Genomic DNA, 10,391 nt, shown 5'->3' with positions numbered 1-10,391 from the left:
ACTGCATTTGTTAAAATAAGTTGTTTTTTAACAGAATAATTTCAAAGTTGAAGTTAATTTATACACACACAACTTTTTAGGGTGTGTGTATATCTTTTTCTAAGAGTAGCATAAAGGAAAAACTATAAAACATCTGTTCTTCAATTAGCAAGATATTGACTGACTTCATTTAACAATGTTTTTATTTTCTTTTTTGTTTGTATTTTGTATCACACTTTCCTGTATTTTAATAAGTGATACTGCTGAACAACTACGTCTGGCTCACTGAGCACAAAACTCGGGGCCTTAGAATTTCCTGTTCAGTTCGATACTTGCTTATGAGAAGCAACATTTTCAAGAAGCAACACATATCAGTTATGGTAAAAGCCTTAAAACCTTTCTCTGTGCCTCTTTCAGTGGGCAGCTGCAACTTTCTAAGTTTTTGTTGGTATTTCTTATTCTTTCAGCGCAGCTTAGTCATTCATGTTCGCATGGATAAATAATAATACTCATAATCAAATATAAATCAATTTTTGGATAAAAAGTTGTTTGACATCCTCCCGGATCATATTCTTAGCTTTTTAATAACAGCACAATTTTAATAATAATCAGTTTGTTTCTTTGATTTTTCATCATATTTTTCTGATATTCACTCTGTGCTGTTTCAGATCAGTTTGTGATGTGTCCAGGTGACAAAGCCTTTTGGGTCAAATTTGTGATATTTTGCTAAGTAAATTAAAGTGGCCTTTGTCTTGACTGTTGTCACATATGATGATGTTTCAAAGGTTCTGCTATGGGCTCAGATGGTGCAACAGAAGATTAAATTTTTAGTTTTATTTTTTTCTTACCCGGACTAAAAACATATGCAGCAGTTTTTCTCAACTAGTCTGTAACACTTTCTGACACGTTCTTTAGACGGACTCAGGCGCACAACAGGAATTCCTTGTGAAAGAAGACAGTGCGTTTATTTAGTGAGAAAACACCAGGTGAATACATGTACAGAGTGCCAGTGAAAAGGCGGTCCGGGGCTCCAGGGTCCGAAGGAAACAGGGAAAGGGTCCAACATGCTCCACTCTCTCACAGAAAAGTCCAATTCCTCTCCTCCGCTGCTCCTCTCGCTCACATACTCAAACTGTGGCCACAAGTTTGCATCATGGCGCTGATCCAGAATCCTTCCCTTATTGTTAATTCCTAGTGCTATAATAAAAAAGCGATAAGAATAAAAATATGAAGTAATAAATATACAATAATGTATGTATGATGATTCAATTTGTTTGACTATCCACTCTGTGCAGGCACAACGTTTATGTATTATTGTATAAAATACAATCATGTATTTTCTTTAAAATGTGTTTTTTGAACATCATAATTACAATAATCCAATCCATAATTGTGTTTTCTTGTCATTGTCTTTTCAAAGCAAACAGGAGTTTAAACCACAGCAGTGAAATATGAGCTGAGTCAACTGAAGGTGAACAAGAAAGAGCCTGACACAGCTGTTGTGTTGTGCAGTTTCACCTGCAGTATATAACATATCAGACTAGAGTTATGTCCTACAGCTTTGGTTCCTGAGAGTGTGAAACGTTAACATGGTCCTTGTGTGTGTGTGTGCACAATGTTTCTTTACAAGTGAAACTAGAACCACTAGGTTCTAGGTTGGCTCTGTTGGCTCTGCTGCTGCTTTGTTTGCTTTACTTCCAAACTTTCTGCATTTAGCAAATAGCCTCTTTTGCTGTCAGCTAATCAAACAGAGGCAAGCAGAGCGAGTCTGTCACCTTCCTCCCTAAACTTGATTAAATATTACCACAGTGTAATAGTGTACATATAGTTGAGGACAGAGAGACAAAACAGGTGAGATGAGGAAGTGAAGAGAGAATTATGCAGTTTTCCCAACCCCACCTGATAAAACCATCTGTTTTGTTTCTCATGACACTTCTTTCTCTCTGATTCTTTCACTGTCTGTTAACACAGAAGACTTTATTCATAGAGTTGTTGTTTTTCAACGTTTTTATTTTGTTCTGTTCCATTTTGGCATTTTGTTTTGCACAGTATGAGTGCTGCACACTTTGGAGGAAGAATGAAATAGTTGCTAATAGTATTTTTGTCAGACTGTGCCATGTATGTATCATGGTCCTGGGCCATGTTGGCCCAGTATTCTTAGTTTTCTTGTATGTTTGTATTTTGTTCCCTATTTAGGCCATGTTTCCTGAGTTGCCCTGTTGTGTTGTTCCCTGAGTGTTTTCCCTTCATGGCTTTTACCCCCTGTGTGCCCCTCTGTGTATCTGTGAGCCCTCGTCCCTCCTTGTTTCATTCCATGTTTCCCCAGCCCACTATGCCCGCGCTCTCTCTCTCTCCTCCTGTTTGCACCTCTGTGTACTTCCTGTTTTACTTTGACAGTCTCCCGTCAGTGTTGTTTACTCCTGCCATGTCATGTTATGTTTATCTGTGTCAGCTGTGTTCCCATGTGTGGCCACTTCCCCTGATCATCCCTCTTGTGTATTTAGTCTCTGTGTTTCATGTAGTCTGTGTCGCGTCGTCTGTGTTACCACCCCCTGTGTTCCGTATCTCCAGCCATAGCTTTTCCTTAGTTTATGTCCAGTTTAGGTTTCTGTTTGAACTATTACTCTTATGCTGCCCTCACTCTGTTTTGTTCCTTTCATCAGCCAGAATAAAGGCTCGCTTTTGTTTAACTCCACTCCTGCATCCTCGCTTGTGTTCGCTCCTGGGTCCTCCACACACATTTCCGCACGGTCTGCCTCCGCAGGCCGTGACAGTACGACGCGACCATGCCGGACCCAGCGACACACGAGAGGAAGATCATCCAGACGGTGGAGTCACTATGTACTAAATGGCTGCAGTGTTCCGGAGTGGAGGAACGGGAGGAGTTAGCCCGGCAAGTGGGAGTATGCGCGTCTGTATTTCCCTGGTTATGGGAGGCACTACACCCACTGATCGTTGACTTTCTCGTCACCACTCTCCAACTCCATCCGCAGCCGCAGCGGCCCGGTGTGCGTGTGCCTTCGCCAGAGCCATGCTGTTGCGATGTTACCCCACTGCCTCATGAGCCAGTGGCAGTCAGAGTCGGAACGGTGAGGCTCACCACCGACACACCGTTGGCTCCCGCTTCATCGGCTTCCGCATCTTCGCCACCGCCTGACTGCACGGAGATGCCCGAGGCTGTGGACTTCGGTGAGGAGGAGCGGCAGCAGGTGTTGCGGGCGTATCGGGAGGACAAGCTACGCTGGAAGCCCTGGCTTATCTCTGAGGAGGAGCTCCCGCTAGCCGTCCCGCCTCGGACCGGCCGCCCGCCCTCGCCGCCTCGGTCGGACTACTTTTCTCCCGCTTATTATCTGGCGCGGATGTGGTCGGAAGACGAGGAGCCGGTCGCCACAGAGATCCACGATTCGCCCACCACCACTTCAAGGAAAAAGCGGCATTCTCGCCGCCATCGCGCACCGCTACGTCCCGCCTCGCAGCCACCCTCAGTTCAGTTAGCTCCCTCGCAGCCACCCTCAGTTCAGTTAGCTCCCTCGCAGCCACCCTCAGTTCAGTTAGCTCCCTCGCAGCCACCCTCAGTTCAGTCAGCTACCCTCCTGGAAGCCCCCGCTGCCTGGTATTCTCAGCATCGGCATCTTTTCCCGTCAAGATTTATCGCTAAATCATTTGATCCTCCCTTAGGAGAGAGACTGCATCCTCGCTGCCTTCACCCCAGTACACCAGTGTCACCTACCCCGCAGCCACTTTCAGCTCAGTTTCCAGAGCCACCTGTTTCAGTTCAGGCCCCAGTAGCTCCAGTGCCGCCTGTAGCGCAGGCCCCAGTAGCTCCAGTGCCGCCTGTAGCGCAGGCCCCAGTAGCTCCAGTGCCGCCTGTAGCGCAGACCCCAGTAGCTCCAGTGCCGCCTGTAGCGCAGGCCCCAGTAGCTCCAGTGCCGCCTGTAGCGCAGGCCCCAGTAGCTCCAGTGCCGCCTGTAGCGCAGGCCCCAGTAGCTCAGCTCCCCGCGTCTCCAGTGGCCCAGTCCCCGATGGCAGTACGGTCCGCTGGTCAGCTTAACATTCAGCCAGGGGTCCCAAATCTCTCTGGCTCTGCATCGGCTCCTGCTGGGAGCTCGGACGAGCTCATCCAGGACTCCGCGGCTCCCACGCCGCCATCTACCTCGTCAGCTGGGGGGCCCGAGGAGCCCGTTCAGCCTCCTGTCTCCGCTGGAGGGTCCGAGGGGCCCGTTCAGCCTCCTGTCTCCGCTAGAGGGTCCGAGGGGCCCGTTCAGCCTCCTGTCTCCGCTGGAGGGTCCGAGGGGCCCGTTCAGCCTCCTGTCTCCGCTGGAGGGTCCGAGGGGCCCGTTCAGCCTCCTGTCTCCGCTGGAGGGTCCGAGGGGCCCGTTCAGCCTCCTGTCTCCGCTGGAGGGTCCGAGGGCCCCGTTCAGCCTCCTGTGTTAGGGAAAATATTCTAAAACACTTCTTCAGTAAAGACTCAGAGAAGAGAAACACACAGAGTTCTTGCTAGCAAGGGCAGCCTCCAGACTGAGACTCGCCCTGAGCTTTGCCCTGGTCTTTATTTATACTTCAGTGGTGTGTGTGTGTGTGTGTGTGTGTGTGTGTGTGTGTGTGTGTGTGTGTGTGTGTGTGTGTGTGTGTGTGTGTGTGTGATGTGATCAAAGGGTCATATACATGAAAGAACAAAGGGTACATCCTTGGTCATAAAGAGGGTAGTCTCCCCCACCCTAGATGGCACGGTGAGGAAGTCCAGCAGTTAAAGCACTTAGACTAAAACAGACATAGCTACGTTAAAACAATAAAACAAGGTACGACCTCTCCCACGCTCCCAGGATGTGGGGGTGAACCAAGCCTGCTAAAAATCACACATCCTGTAACTACCAAATAACTACAAACAGCATCCTACCATAAGCAAACTTATATCACTAAAAGATTATACTGACTACTAAATACAATTTTCCATTGACATTCCCGCCTGTTGTCAGAAAAAACTTTTAAAGTGAGATATCAGTTTGTAACATCTTGTCGTACATTTTCTGTCACATCGTCATTAATCACACAAAGTCTTCATGTTCCAACAGGCCAAAGTTATCATCATCATTTGTCACAGCTGCATATGCAGCAACAGTAGAAAATATTATGCGGTTAATCATGAGTCTTAGGCATGGCAATATACACGTTACAAAAACACAAAATAAAAATAAAAATATCCCAACTCCGATGAGTAGTCTTTTTAACACCTGTAACCAGGAGCCAGTGTATAGCCAAGAGAACCAGTCACTTGTATCACTTACATAGTCCTGATTTTGAGCCTGCTGGATCTGTCTCAAAACATTCAGGGCGTCAGTCATGTTTGATGAATGCACGTCGTCTGGTATGTAAGTGCAGCATGTGGTATTAAGAAGGACGCAAAACCCCCCTTTTTCTGCTAATATCATGTCCAGAGCTACTTGATGTTGCATCGCTGTAATCCGTAATGCATCAATTTCCTGGTTCTGCTGTTCGTTGATCTTACATGAAGCGTTCAGGAAAAGTCCAAACCGGTAATCCAGAGTTTCAATTCTCAGCATGTTTTTTCCAGCTCCCACCCAGGGGAACAATGAATGGAGTACTTTCTGTCCAGTAGTCCATAACTTGAATTCCTCGGGCACATCGCCTCCCCATATCGGGTCATGTGGTTGAAGTTCAGGAATCGCTAATCTTCTTTTCCGGCGTACTGTAGAAGTGGTGTTCACTGCAGTCATCCTGAAGGTGTGGTCTGACAGGAATATAGGAGCACATGTTCCTGTCCAGTCTGGGGGCAGTATGAAATATGCCCGTTGTCCACATAACCAGGCCATTCCTTGCACCCAGTACGTGCCGTTAGAGGGCCCACTCATGTTCACAGGTGCGCCCTCTCCGTGGCTTGCAGTTTGGACACAATTTGTGGTGTCTCCAAGGGGTCTGTTACCTTTCTCTTGCTGGTAATACATGGAGTGGTTATTTCCGGTATTTTGCAGGCAGTTGAAATGGTCAGAAGCAATTGAATTGGCCTCTATCAACCCCCATCACCTCACTTCAGGCCTTCATCCTGCGGTAGGAATACTTATGACTCTTCTACTGTCCATCCTCTGCAGAAAAACCTCTTTGTAGAAAGGGTGCTGGGTCCAGTTATCTTACTGGCGTTATGATCCCAGCAGTCTTCAATGTGCCAGCGTATGCACAGTATAGTGACACAGCATTAGGTGATGTTCATAGGAAACTGCTGTCATCACCACCATAGCTTCTGGTTCCTGTGCTCTCACAGAATCATGATATCATCCTTAGATTCCTTCTGCGCTGTCGATGGAGCTTGGCACGCTCCCCTCATCCTTCAGGTGCCCATCTTCTGTCCACAATCTCCTCTGTTGGCCTCTGGAAAGCCCTTTTGGCACAGCTCTCATTCCAACGCAGTTTCATGGTCCTTGCTGTGGCTCCAAAGTCTGATCTCATGATGGGCCCCAACCAGCTCGACCTTTGACCTCAACCACTGCCTGGGCTGTCAGTTATGCCTGGAATGGTTCTCGCTTCTCACTGGGCCTCTGAAGATTTCTCAGGAGATTACTGCTGCACCTGTATTTCCTTGCTAGGAGGAAAAACTTCTAGAGCATGTCAACAATCATCAAACCACATTCTTTAGTTCAGTGAACTTCACTTATAGGCCATCAAAGCCTCATCTGAACATGGATGCATCACTTGCATAGGTTTAATACCTGTAAATAAACGGTTAATCACACAAATCGCCACAAAAATTATATAAAACAAAATTTTATGTTAATTCTGAAATTTTATGTTAATTTATTGTTTCATATTAATCCTGGATCCCTTCTCTTGACACATGGACACTCCCATGAGTCAACTCATCAAAATCAGATTCCTGTCTTAAAGAAAAAGATTAGCTAGATCATATCCCAGGTAACATCAGGGCATCTCCTCCTCTGGAGCAGCACCACCCTGGACCTATAATCCTGCAATAAAATGTTAGTGTGTTTTGCATAACACCTGGCTCTGCCAGGAGCCTGCATACACACCATCATGGCCTGGAAAGCAAAATCTGGAAGTGAAATCAAACTTCACACCTATAAACAATTATATCATAAAAGTAATAAGCATTCAGCACTAGCAAGACAAGTGTCATGTGCAGGTTTTCTCAAATCAGTAAACTACAATTAATACCATAATTTGCCTCAGACATGGATCATCCCATGTACTCAGTCAACAGTAATGTAATCAGTGACTTCTCGTAAGCAAAGTCACTCCACTCATATATTATTTATGGGCTCAAGAGTGGCCAGCAAATGAGCCCATATTAACTATTCCATAACACTGCATCTCTTATTTGTTTGTCTCATGTCACTTGTCCGCTTCAGCTGAATCTTTTACATGCAGTCTCCAAAAACAAACATTGGCAACACACATTGATTATCCTGGTGGGCAGGCGTCAGCCATCCACATTCCAGAGGTGCCATAAAAACACCATAAAGTTAGCCATCCCTAGCTGTAGAAAGAATGTCATTCACATATAAACCCAGAAATCCTGTAGTAAAAAAACATTAACTAATCCTCTTATAAATCACATGATCAAACACATGAAAAACTGCAATGCTGCAGAAGAGAAAATGCAAATGTTAGCGCTGCGCAGGCATATGCATACTTTGTCACCGTTACCTCTATAAGCAACACAAGGTAGTGAATAACACCCCTGGTAGATGCACAGACACAGAAAATGGCATTTCAAAGGTTAAACCATTATGCAACCTCGAATGTTGCTGTCATCTTTCTGCTCCTGTAACAAAAAAAAAACCCCACATAAATTCATCCACCCTTTTGTCCTGTCTAGGTGGAGGTTAACCTTGAGTCGTGGTCAAGTCCTGTCAGTTTTTACCAGTCAGTTTTATTTCTCCTTTACTCATACATTCATACATTCATTTTTTCTTTCTTTGCTGATAGTGGAACCTATCGTCGCATTTAGTTTCCACTCCCAGCAAAATGACGTCATTTCAAAAGAGAAAGAAGAACTTTAGCTAGGATTACATCGCTGAATCCTTTTTTTAGGCTGGGACACTTATAATAAGCAGCCTTCTCCAAAGCCCATTTTAATGTGGAGAAAACTCACTTGACACAATTTTCTCGACAACGTGTAGCACTTTTAATTCCCGACGTGCAGATCTGCTTAAAGAAAAAAATAGACAAACAAAATCAGTGCTTGTTCAAAAGATAAAAATGAAAAATAACAGAGATTATCAAACCAAACTTTCAATGCACTGTAAAAGTATCAAAATAAAAAGGCCTTGTTAAGTCATGACACAAACTCCTCATCTCAGGTAAATCATACCATTAGCATGGTTCATCATACCATCATACTAATCGGCAGGCTCGACTTCACAACAGAAAAAAATAAAAATAAAAATCATCAGCTAGATTCACTCCAAATCAATCATCAGCTGCACAAAACACAACATAACCCTAATGTCTTATTAGCTATGAGTTTAATCACCAGGTCTGTGCTCTTCACTCATCTAAACCACAGATCTATTTTATTCAATTTTTCCTTTTTTCCTTCATCATAAAACATGTGACATGCTGTCATGCACTTCACAAAAGACGTTTGTTCTGACGTATTCAGAGTTGTGTATCTAAATACAGGATTCACTCGCACATCAAAACAGGAAACTCAGTGTTTTAGAGTCTCCACTCAACACACAACAACTCCAACACATCTCATTCACTCGTGCTAGAATTCAATCACCTTTCATTAATCTAAAACCGATCAACTAATTTGCATATCAGCTATTAACCCACTAAGTTGACAGGACAACAGGAAAGCATGTTCAAAATAGTATCACAAAAGACAATTTCCCTCATACAGTAAATTACTTGCTGCATCAATCAAGCAGGAAGCTTCTCCCAATTTACCATTTTAACACTAAATTTATTGTCTGATCACTGATTTATCAAACCAGGATCCTTTTTTCCCACAACAGTTAAATTGTTGTCCTGCAACCTAGAGCGTCAATTTCTTTTCTTTAGGATAAATTCAGTATTTGATAACAAGTGTCTACTAAATTGACACTATTTTAACACTGATGAAAGATAACAAGCTAATTTTCATTGCATGTGTTTGTGTTATTAGGCAGGTTTAATGCATGTCTGTGGAGCTGCATCTCCAGCAGAGCATGTTCTTAAAACTGCCTTTCCTACACATTTCTCTACTGTTATTTAATAATTTCTTAACTAATGTGCTATAAGTCCACTGGTTTTTGCATCACACGAGGTGACTTGGACAAGATGATAAACAGACTGACATGCTTAAAATGTTGTCTAATCTTCATGAGCTCTCTTGTGTTTGGAAGTGTTAGTAGGGTTAATGCATGTTCTTCTTGTCTGTGTGATTTTGTATATGATGTATATGTTTTTTATATTTGCATATATCCAGACTCCTTCTCAATTTTCCAACTTAAGCAGTCAGTTTTCTTTTCCCCAGGTTTGCTAACCCAAATTTTGATTTCCCACATTAAATAACAGCATTCCTCTGTGTTCTCACCTAGTCTTCTCACTCTGTTGTCCTCTCACTCTTTTGTCCTCTCCCACTTCAACAGTCCAACAGCCGGCAGTTCTCCTTCAGCTTTGTCCTGTGTTCCACTGTCTCTTCTTGCCATTTTACTCCACAGGTGGCAAATGTCAAACTCCAACTGTTCAGTTCTCCTCAAACGTTTTCTTCACATGCACAGTGAAGTTTCAGCTTGTTGTAAACACAGTGCCATTCATCCAATCAGTCAGGATGATGGGTTTGCTCTTCTTCTCTGATGCTGTTTGTCCACATTGCTGCTGCTTTGCTGGGACTCTTTGTTCAGGACTTGCTGCTGTCTCTTTATCTACCATTTTATTGCTCTTTGGAGCTGCATTCTTCAGGGAGGAGTGAGCACTTGCTTGTGAGGTTGAGAGACACACGGTGCTGTAAATAAGTTAGCCAGAAACTTGGCCTGCATGTTTCCAATGATGTTAAACTATAACTTTCTTCCGACTGCTGCATGTGGAAAATTGATTCAGGTCTGTTTTTCACCTGAAAGTGACAAACTAAGACATTTTCATTATTATCATCACTGCTTAATCAACACACATCTCTCTCTCTCTGCTTTTGTGAACAGTCCTTTCTTAAAAGCAGAAAATAAGATTGTAGTTGTTCTTGGCTGATCAACACAAAACCTTTTTTCCTATAATTATTTTTCATCTACAATGTAAATTTTGTCTCTTTTTCACTCTTTTTTTTTTTCTTCTTTACAATAGCTGGTGACCTGCAGAATCACCACTCAGACAATCAAAGGCAATTACTTTTACACAGCACACAAAAACACTGTGACGTCAGACACATTCACACTCACTTTGTCATCTGCAAAAATAAA

General features: G+C 43.8%; 1 long non-coding RNA gene across 1 annotated transcript; it reads right to left on the bottom strand.

Annotated features, from left to right (window-relative positions):
* Positions 1–920: 920 nt before the first annotated feature.
* LOC145429575 (uncharacterized) lies at positions 921–9,893 on the bottom strand. Its single transcript, XR_013909817.1, has 2 exons — positions 9,533–9,893; positions 921–1,176 (listed from the first exon to the last, which is right to left on the bottom strand). It is a non-coding gene; the product is annotated as an uncharacterized LOC145429575 (long non-coding RNA).
* Between the last annotated feature and the right edge of the window lie 498 nt (positions 9,894–10,391).

Source organism: Astatotilapia calliptera, chromosome 6 (genome assembly GCF_964374335.1).
Source record: "Astatotilapia calliptera chromosome 6, fAstCal68.1, whole genome shotgun sequence".
NCBI classification, from domain to species: domain Eukaryota; kingdom Metazoa; phylum Chordata; class Actinopteri; order Cichliformes; family Cichlidae; genus Astatotilapia; species Astatotilapia calliptera.
The sequence above is the reverse complement of the archived record's forward strand: the minus strand, read 5'-3'. Positions and strand labels throughout refer to the sequence as shown.